Source organism: Trachymyrmex septentrionalis, unplaced genomic scaffold (genome assembly GCF_001594115.1).
Source record: "Trachymyrmex septentrionalis isolate Tsep2-gDNA-1 unplaced genomic scaffold, Tsep1.0 scaffold60, whole genome shotgun sequence".
Lineage (NCBI taxonomy): Eukaryota > Metazoa > Arthropoda > Insecta > Hymenoptera > Formicidae > Trachymyrmex > Trachymyrmex septentrionalis.
In genome coordinates, this window is record NW_017305779.1 from 3,273,565 (window position 1) to 3,283,352 (window position 9,788).

General features: G+C 39.6%; 1 protein-coding gene across 1 annotated transcript in view; it reads right to left on the reverse strand.

Annotated features, from left to right (window-relative positions):
- The window catches only part of LOC108752554 (protein Tob1-like), a 74,148-nt gene extending 67,598 nt beyond the window's left edge, over positions 1-6,550 (reverse strand). Inside the window, exon 1 of the mRNA XM_018493424.1 lies at positions 6,166-6,550. The gene's annotated coding sequence lies outside the window, so the exon portion shown is untranslated. The remainder of the gene's footprint in view (positions 1-6,165) is intronic.
- Positions 6,551-9,788: the final 3,238 nt, after the last annotated feature.

Here is a 9,788-nt window from a genome sequence, read left to right on the forward strand (position 1 = left end):
CTAATACGTTTTCCATTTAAGTCCGTGGTAATGCATTGACTAACGATGACGATGTCGTAACCTAGTTCGTTTGCAATAACGGCATCAAGATAGCATTACATAATCAACATTGCTATCATATCCGGACGACGAGTAAATCAATTATTCCGTTTAATCCTCGATCTCACCGCGAGAATCGCGAGAGACCATGAGAGAGAAAATGAGAGTCGGTACGATCGTGCCGCTCCTCCGTGCAATTTTTCAAATACGCGTGTTGCTATACGACGGGGACCTCGTGCCGATCGATAGATGCATTACCATGCCTGAATATCGCTAGCTTTCATGTTAAATGCAGCAGACTTCGAAGAAGCGGAGCGAAAGTATAAATAATGTTCGTGCGCGCGAGACGGAAGGGAAAAAGTATCGAGATCGCGACCAGCGACTCCGATAAAGTCTACTCCCGGTCTCCTTAAATATAAAATGAACTCTCTCCGTCTCAACGGAAACTTGAAAAAGGAAGAGACGTTATTTGTGATATTGTAACAAATTCGTCCAATTTACAGCAAGTTTTTCGGAAGACAAGCGTTCGTCTGTCTACGTACGTAAGCTAACAAGAGAATCCAGAGAAATGATATTTTTATACATCAATCGCTTATTCTTCTAAAAATGTAAAATCTGCATTTTATAGGTACAATGTCTGCTGCAAAGTATAATTTATATCTGTACCTTACGCAAGTACTTTAAGAATTTGCGAAAATATCGTCGAAAATGAATCAATATTTGACTATTTTCACAGATTAAAAAAAGAATCTACTTACACAGATTGCTTCATTGAAAATGGTTATGAAATTATAAATGAGATATTAATTTAACAGATTTTGCGTGGTGAAGGATTCTTTTTATTCAAAATAAATAACAATAAATAAAGGGCAAAGTAAGAGTCAATTTCTTTAAGAAATTTCTTTAAGAAAGTCACACAATTAAAAGAATAAATTACAAATATAGAAAAGTAAAATTAAAAAAAATATATAATAAAAAATAAAAACTCAGTTTAAATACAAATAAATTACAAGTTTTGGATTGAGCCCTCTTCAGACATTAACTTATCGAAAAGGTAAGAGATATTAATTACTTTTAATTTAATGAACACTGTCCATTTATTATACTACATCTTGCTGTTCATCGACCTTGGGAAGCAATTTCACAACAACGATAACGGTCGTATCCTCAACATTTGTTTTTAAATGTACGCATATGAAAAGACGGCGTATTCCGATATGTGTCGAGCGCATCGGTGACTGTAAGTGCTCGAGTTATGCGCTCAATTTGTATAAATCGCCCCCGCGAGGCCGGTTCGATTGTGCGGATTTGAACGTGCGAAGAACAAAGGAGCGTATACGAGAGAAATAAGACGAGAGACGGAAACGAGGAGGGACGGTGGGCAACGAGAAACAGTGTGTCGGGTATATAATTGACTAAAGCCAAGTTCAAACGATCGTGTCCCTGGTTGGGTGACATTCCGCGAGCAGACGAGCCTTTGGTATGCAAAATCCACGGGGTGTGCATAAGCATAGGTGTGTATGTGTATGTGTATGTATGTACGTGTGCTTGCAAGGGACCAGCGCAAATAAATAAAAAGAGACGCGGAAGAATATAGAAATCGCCACGAGTGTTTTGCATTGATCTTTATGCCGGTATCGTGATAGGAATTATAACATAATCCATGCAACATCTCTCGTGTACTTTGTAATAAAAATTATTCGGAATGTTTTTGCTTCGATGATTGAAAATAAATCGTGGTGCAACTATGTCGTAACTAATAATAAAAATATTTAAAAAAAATCAAAACTTGAATAAAAATAATTACATATATTGCTACAAAATATAAAAATTGTTATTGTGATTAATGCGGCGTGAGCTTTAGATGAAATATTTTTAAATAAATACAAGCAGTTTTGAATAATATTGTATGTTTTAATATACCACAGAGGTAATTGTTGAAGTTGATTCGACATGACAGGCACGAATTCATCGAATGTGCCGTTGCTCAATTCCTTTTGTTCCGCAAAGAGATACCAACATGCAAACACGATCCCCGTGGAAATGTGTAATTGCAATTACTTAACCTAGAATTAATTGCGTTGCCTCGGCATTTTCCTGGATGGTCTCATTCTTTTACATCTTCCTTATATTCCGCGGGAAAATGCAGCCTATACACGGCATGTCTTCAACCGACTTTGAACAGTGAAGAATCCTTATAATAGCGTCACCGTGTGACGTAACATTAGCGATGATAGAAAACAACTTTGGAGCAGGAAAAACGATCACGAAAAGGCTGAGTCGACGCGGTATAATCCACCAATGTTCCACTTACGTAACTTGCAATTATTGGTGGAAGATTCGTTGAGCGAATGTAGTGTTATTTCGTGTACAGACAAAAGGTTACTGCAAATTAAATAAATTCAAGCATTCGAATGGTCCAATCAAATGGATATTTAAATTAAGAATGTGATTATTTGCATTCAGACTAAATTTTTTTTTATTAAACAAAATATGTTTCATTTAAAATTAAATTTGTTTCAATGAATGTAAATAGAACTCTCGAATCCAAATAAATATTTTTTCTGAGTAGAAAATTTATTTTCCTTTCTTGTTAAACAAATCACTCGAATTAAGTCCGCTAATTGAATTCGTATACGAAAAGAACAGTTTTGCTAAAGTATCTAAAAATTTGGACAGACAGATTTGAAAATAATTTTATTGGACCGTTAAAATAATTACGTAGAAAATTCAAATACTGGAAAAAAAATTTCGACAGTCTAACATTAGTTGAATGTCCTACATAATTACTTTGTTAGTTCAACAAATTTATTTTCAGGTTTGTATTTAGCTGGAATTTTTTAATACTTCAGCAAAACTGTCCTTTCCACGTAAGTTTCGTACAAATGGGTAGATAATGTTTTATTGATTCGAGAGAATGTCAAACGTTACACGAATCAATCGGACAATCGGATGCTCTTTTTTTCCGCTTGATTATCGAAATCGGGATCCGATGTCGTCAGTCTGGACATCGATCCGCAAGAAGCCATGGAGGTTTCGTCGGGATTGCGAAATCGGTCGGTCCGCAGCTGCTGCGAGATATATTTGTGCGCGCGAGACAGTCCATTGGTAAATTATCCGGAATCTGGGCCAGTTACAACACCTGACGAGCAATATACAGCGAGGCGCAATCTTTGACACGGGACGAGACGATGAATCTCAATCGGCGGCGCGGCGTGCCGATGCCAAATTAAATTTCCGCCGTTCACGAATGCAACCGGGAAATCGTATCTCGAGGTGGACACGGATCACGAACGAAAGTGCAGTGATGGATTAGTCGGAATGCGTTGTGTCATTGAAATATTTCGTGCAATTGGCACTATCGTGCGCACCGATTGTATCATTGCAAAGCCCATAAATCTTTGGATGTTACAGTCATAAAAAATAGATATAAAGTAATAAACGCAAAATAGATATAAAAGAATAAGGATAAAATTTTCGCATACAACAACGCGATGAGCATAATAAAAATAGAACGTCGCGAAATATTTTTGCATAATTTCATCGCATGTATTTTATAAATAAACGAAAATAATTAAGCTACATTTAATAGTATAACAAAATAATATGGATATTAAAAACACTGCAATGAGGCACATTAAATTAAATCATACAAAGTTTATTTACAAACTGCATTCGTTTTTCAAAAGGAGGTGATTTATGGCACTTGTAACGAATGTAATGTATATAACGCTAACAGACAATGATCTTACATAACGGATGCACATACATTGTATTTCATTCTGTAATCTCTCCCAAGGTACTATCGCCAATCGTGACTTCAAATTACGCAGACAGAGCGACGAGACACGCGTGTGTTACGAATGTGAACTACGAGCGAGTGCAAATTACAGCTGTCGATTATTGCCGAGCACTCGTAAAGCGCAAATGACGATCTGATCCTCACGCCTACTCGACTGTAAGTCAATATTTACGAGACATTTAATGCGTAAGGATAAGACGCGCCACGCGTTCATCGACGAACTTAACGCAGGATCTGCCCGAGTGAAATCAAAGCAAACAAAAGCAAAAGGGTGCAGAGTGCCCGAAGAAATTGATTACAGTTTACGATGTAAAACGCGTGCGTAACAAGTAGATGCGCTACCGATTAACTGATGAAACAACTCGAGACGTCGACAGATCGTTTGAAATAAAAAAGATGAACTAATAATATGCAGAATTCTATAAAATCCAGTAAAAAAAAAATGTATGAATAATTAATAACATTAATTAGTTTCTATAATCACTTATTTTGCTTGAAAACGTAAAGTTTCTCGTATTAAAGTAATCTCGTATAAAAGAATTTTGATTTCACGAATTTTCGACAAAAAGTTAGCTGCTTTAGTAATTATATGAAAAATTAGCCACTCCTTGTTTATTGTCATTTACATATTATTTCGTTTCCTTTATCTATTCTTATTTTTATATTTTTCACGTTTAATGTTATGTTTGTGTTCAGTTATATTATTTCATCTAAACATATGTTCTTAGCATTTTAAAACAGAATAGTAATAAATAATTAATAAAAAATTAATAAAGTAAATGAACAAACTTAACTACCATGGTTCCAATTTTTAACTACCACGATATTTAGATAATGCCTTGTAAGATAAATTATGTACTTTTTAAATACCATTAAAAATATTAAGGGGTAAATATTAAATTTTCTAAGTTTATAAAAGCATTGCAAGTAAAATAGTCTTTGGGCAGGAAGTTTTAATGAAATAAGTGTCGCGATGATGGATTTATTATGGCAAGGTTGAGATGCGTGGAAACACGCTATCCACGTCTTTAAAGAGGCACACTCACTCCGCGGTTAGGCCCGAAGATTGGCGAGAATGCACAAGTCCAGCATAATCGACTAACACTTGGCGACGATTTCGCACACTTTGGGATCAGCCTTGAGTTAGATTCATGGTCGCCTAACGTGATTATTATATATATAATCTTTGACCGTGCAATGATCCTTGAAGATAATTTCAAGAGGAGCGACATCTGAATAACGTGTGGATCATATTTCACAAAAAATTCGCGAAAATGCTGAGAAAGTTAACATTTCGCAATCTCTGACATCACTAAAAACCATCGTTTAAATAATCAAAGCCGATACCGATTGTTGATTGATTCGAATAAGATTTGTAAAGATTTGCAAGAATTGTAAATAATATAGATGTAATTAAAATTAACAAACGTAAGTTCATTCAAGAACTTCGTTCGGTGAAATGCGTCGATTGAATGATTTATGACAAATAAGCTTCCGTTGACGAAATAAACACAGATGAGTTTCGACCAATCGAACATGGATTTGATTTGACTAATGCGAGTTGACTTAGCAAATGAAACGGAATGAAATTCGTCGACAAGATGTGACAGCTGTTGCATTAGTACAAGGATTGAAAACAAGTATTGGGATCCGTTGCTTCACTTCACCCTCTAATAACTCCAAACGTAATTAAGATACCATTAAAGTTTAATGACACACATACACGCGCACACATTAATATTCATTAAGATGATGACAGAAAGAAGAGTGACGTTCATAGACGACGGCGATATCGATCGGGAGTAACCAGGGCATCAACCAGATACATATATATGACAGTTGATACGTACGATTAAAAGGGTAGTTAAGAAAAGCCATTAGAAAACTCGATAAAAAAAAAAACCGTAGCAAGAAGGTTTCGAGAAAATAATTTCATTAACTCGGCGAAATATTTTAACACTTTGGGCGAAATCCATAGACGTTGCTCAAGTTTCGGGATGGTCTCAAGCTGGCACCTAAGATATTATGAACCAATCAGAGATTTGTTCGAGCTATATTAGTTAGAGCTTAAGACTTTGCTTGAGACAGTCTTGAAATTAAGAACGGATTATAAATACTGACTTCTTTCTGTTTCCTCTTTCTTCTCTCTCTCTCTCTCTCTCTCTCTCTCTCTCTCTCACTCCCCCTCTCTCTTTCTCCCTGTCTCTGTCTCTCTTTCTCAGACACATACACATGCGACACATGCAGCGGCATGTAGAACGAACGCTTTGGTAATCATGAGCGCGTACACGTGCGCTCTGTGGCACGACAATACATATACACACCTGCGGGTGTTCCTCGTAGCCGCCGCTTAAAGCACCCACACACACGTCCTTGATAAATCCGCCGTCCCTGCGTTACACTACTAGATCGTATCCTAGATGATCCCGCGATTCCGTGACACGCGTGTACGCGTATACACGCCGCGGTCGCGTGCGCGTGTATCAGACGGTCGAGAATACGAGAGCACGGAGCTTCCTCTCTCCTTTTTCTCTACCGTCTCTCTCTCTCTATCTCTCTCTCTCTCTCTCCTCTCGTTTGATTCTTTATTCTTTTTCGTCTTGTCTTAGTTTTTGTCCTTCTCTCAGCCTGCGCGACGAGAACGCGTACGTGGTGAACGGGGAAAGAGCAAGCACGCAGCTCGGTGTACCAGCGGAGACTGGCGGCTTCCCCTCGGTCTCGTCGAGTGCCGGCCGCTATAGCGGAATAGATATATAGAGCATCACATATATCTCGTGTGTACACGGTGTACCCCGCCGCGAAGCAGGAAGGGAATCGCGGGGGAGTCGGATCTGTGGAGGTAAAACGATAGGATACCTTTCCGGGTGGGAGTAAGGGGGGAGGGGGGGGGAGAGAGAGAGAGAGGGAGGGAGGAAAGGGGAAAGGAGGAGAACGCGGGTCGCACGCTCTCAACGTCGTGACGTAATTCGAGTCATCCTGGATGTGTATTGCGTGGAGCGCCCGTAGACTCGTAGAGGGTTGAGAAAGAGAAGGAGCGAGAGAAAGAGAGGGAGGGAGGGGGAGAGGGAGGAAGGGAGGCGAGGGGCGTCGCCGTGCAGTGGGGGATGCGATTCCCAATGGTGGGAAGAGGGCAAGGGCGCGATGGTGGGGCACGTGGGGGTAGCGTGAGAGGAGCAAGAGGGGGTAGGATGGCGGTCATTAGTGCTACTGGGACACGGAAGCGAATTCTCGGGATCGTAGCCCTCCCGCGCTCAACCTTCGGTATCCCATCCATCCCCCCCTGCTGCCCCCTTCTACCTTTTCTCCCCCGCGCTGCTTTTCTCCCCACCACGACCGGGTACTGCCAGAGCCACCCAACCGCCCCGCCGGTGCATCTCTTTCTGTTTCGGGGGTGCGAGCACGACGCATTCACCTATACAGAAGTGCAACGCAGCCCGGGGGTAGAGCCTGCAGCTCTCCGTGTGTATCTACATATATATATAGAACCTTCCGCCGCGCGCCGCACCGCACCGGTGGAAGCGAGCCCCTCGATAGGGGTAGCTCGCGTGTTACGCAGCCGACCGGGTGGTTCGGAGAGGGAGGAAGAGATTAGGTCGCGCTCGCGACCTCGTCCTTGCTGGGACAAGATCGCGGACGTTCTCTTTCCGCGGTCAGCGATTTCGCATCGGCGCGTACGCGGTACGAGCCACGCTCGTGCGCTCTTCTCTCTCTCTCTCTCTCTCTCTCTCTCTCTCTCTCATACGCACGCACGCACGCACGCAAAGTGGAAAATTGAAGTGCACGCTTCTCTACACTTTGTCTTTTGAAATTTGACAGAATGATCAGTTTATACAATAACACACGGTGATACACTTAATGGATTTGTGTAACGAGTCAATCGATCATTTTAAAATATCGAAAGTTGTCGAATGAATTTATAATATTCGCAGCGTGTTAATATAATTAATATATCTGATTTTCTTGCCTAACTTAGTTACAACATAGCGGATCAATGTATTGAAATAAATATACGGGCGTGTAAATACCGTCGCATAATATGATCATTAATTATTCGTCTGTTGACAGAAATATACAGTTGCATTGATTTCGCCTGATTATTTGCCTACTCCGAGTACTGCAAAGTATTGAATTCCAAATTTATGATTATCTTCATCTTGATATAATCGATGTAATTAAAAATTTATGTTATTACACATTTTTCGAATATGTAATTATCTCATTCGTAAGATTATCAACCAGACCGAAACGACTTGAGAAAGTTTTTATTGATCTTACGACTTTATATATTCGTGCACTTCAATTTCCGATTGACGAAATTTTGAAAGATCCGAGGAACAAAACTTTCAGAAAGGTGGATTTTAATTACTCAATTACAGTCTTAATGGATGATTGTAGTTCCAGTCAGAACCTGTCGCGAAGGTTATTAATTCTATATTAACCCAATTTCGTTACCTTTTGCTATAAATTATGGATGAAATTTTCAATCAATGGTAGTTCTTAATAGTGACACGAATAATATATTACCTTAATTACTTACAATCAATAATTATCTTGTTTTAATTTCTCAAAGTATTGTAGTTCAATGACAGACGCAAATTACTAAATGTAGGAAAAATGTTTTCCCTTCCAATTTTTGATACATTTTCCATCAATTTATATATACGATCGTGAAGAAGAACCGCCGCCAAGTGAAAATTACAAATTTGTTTCCGCGCAGGATCGTATTCATAGCAGCGGAGCGGTTTTCGTGTATAAATTTACCAGTGTACAGCCTGCGACGTAATTACGAAACTTCCTTAATTTCCGCGGATCCTTTGTGCTTTGATTTACGTCCCGTAATGGCGGCGATTATTTCCTGCGGATTCGTACAACGTATCATCACGATCGACGCCGTGGAAAATTCAGCCGTGCGAGTACGGGCGAGCCATGATTGACTGTTATATCCGCTACGATACATGAAAGAAACGTATCCTTCAAAGTTGCCCGAAGAGGCAATATTGATCAACGCTATACTGAACTCTGACATTTGGGATTATAGCCGGGCAGGAGCCCGGGGCTCCGCTCGCGAAGCGAAGCTAACCCACCACGGCGCGGGGGAAACATCGCTGTGCTAACTTGCACCGCAAGATCGTAGTCTAACAATCCCTTTGGAAATTTATTCGCCTCTCTTCTCTTTAAAGAATAAAAATTTTGTGAACACACACACACACACACACACACACGCGCGCGCGATAGTATATAAATTTTGTTAATATGTGATAGCAAAAATGTTTTCTTTGGATAAGTTATTATATGTGGATAGATAAAAAAAAGCGTGTAAGTAATTTTTTAAACCTACGACTTCAAGTTATTAGTGCATTCTATTGAAGCAAATATGTTGAAGAAAATCTCTTGTTTCTTAAAATCATAAAAGTGAATTGTACCACTACGGCTCTTTCATCCCTCCGTGTTTTATCTAAATATATTTCATTTAAACGGAATTCTCTCTCTTCTCCGAATATTTTATTTATTCTTATTTACAAAAAAAAAAAAAAATGATATGACTGTCATTACTGTCACTAATCATTGAACCCTTTGTGAAACGATCGAGTGAAACTGTTGTTTCCTTTGTTTCAAAATTGCTGAAGCTGCTCTAATACCGTGCCAGGTCAAGCATTCTCCCCGACATGGTGACATTGACGTCGACGTTGGTTGTCTATTCGCAACTTGCACTGGAGCAACTTGTTCCACGCGCGAAGCGATCGAACCGGTAGTTATTTTCATGCTGAATATTGTATCAATTTTAACACCACGAGCATGGAACGAGACAGGTTGAGTCAATACACGAATGTCGATATACAGGTGTGACATCCAACTCGATTAAGCGTCACGCTAACCTTCGTCGTGCCGGACCGTATTAGTCCGAATGCCGCGTTCGTATACGTTTCGTAGGTGTGAAGTGTCAAAA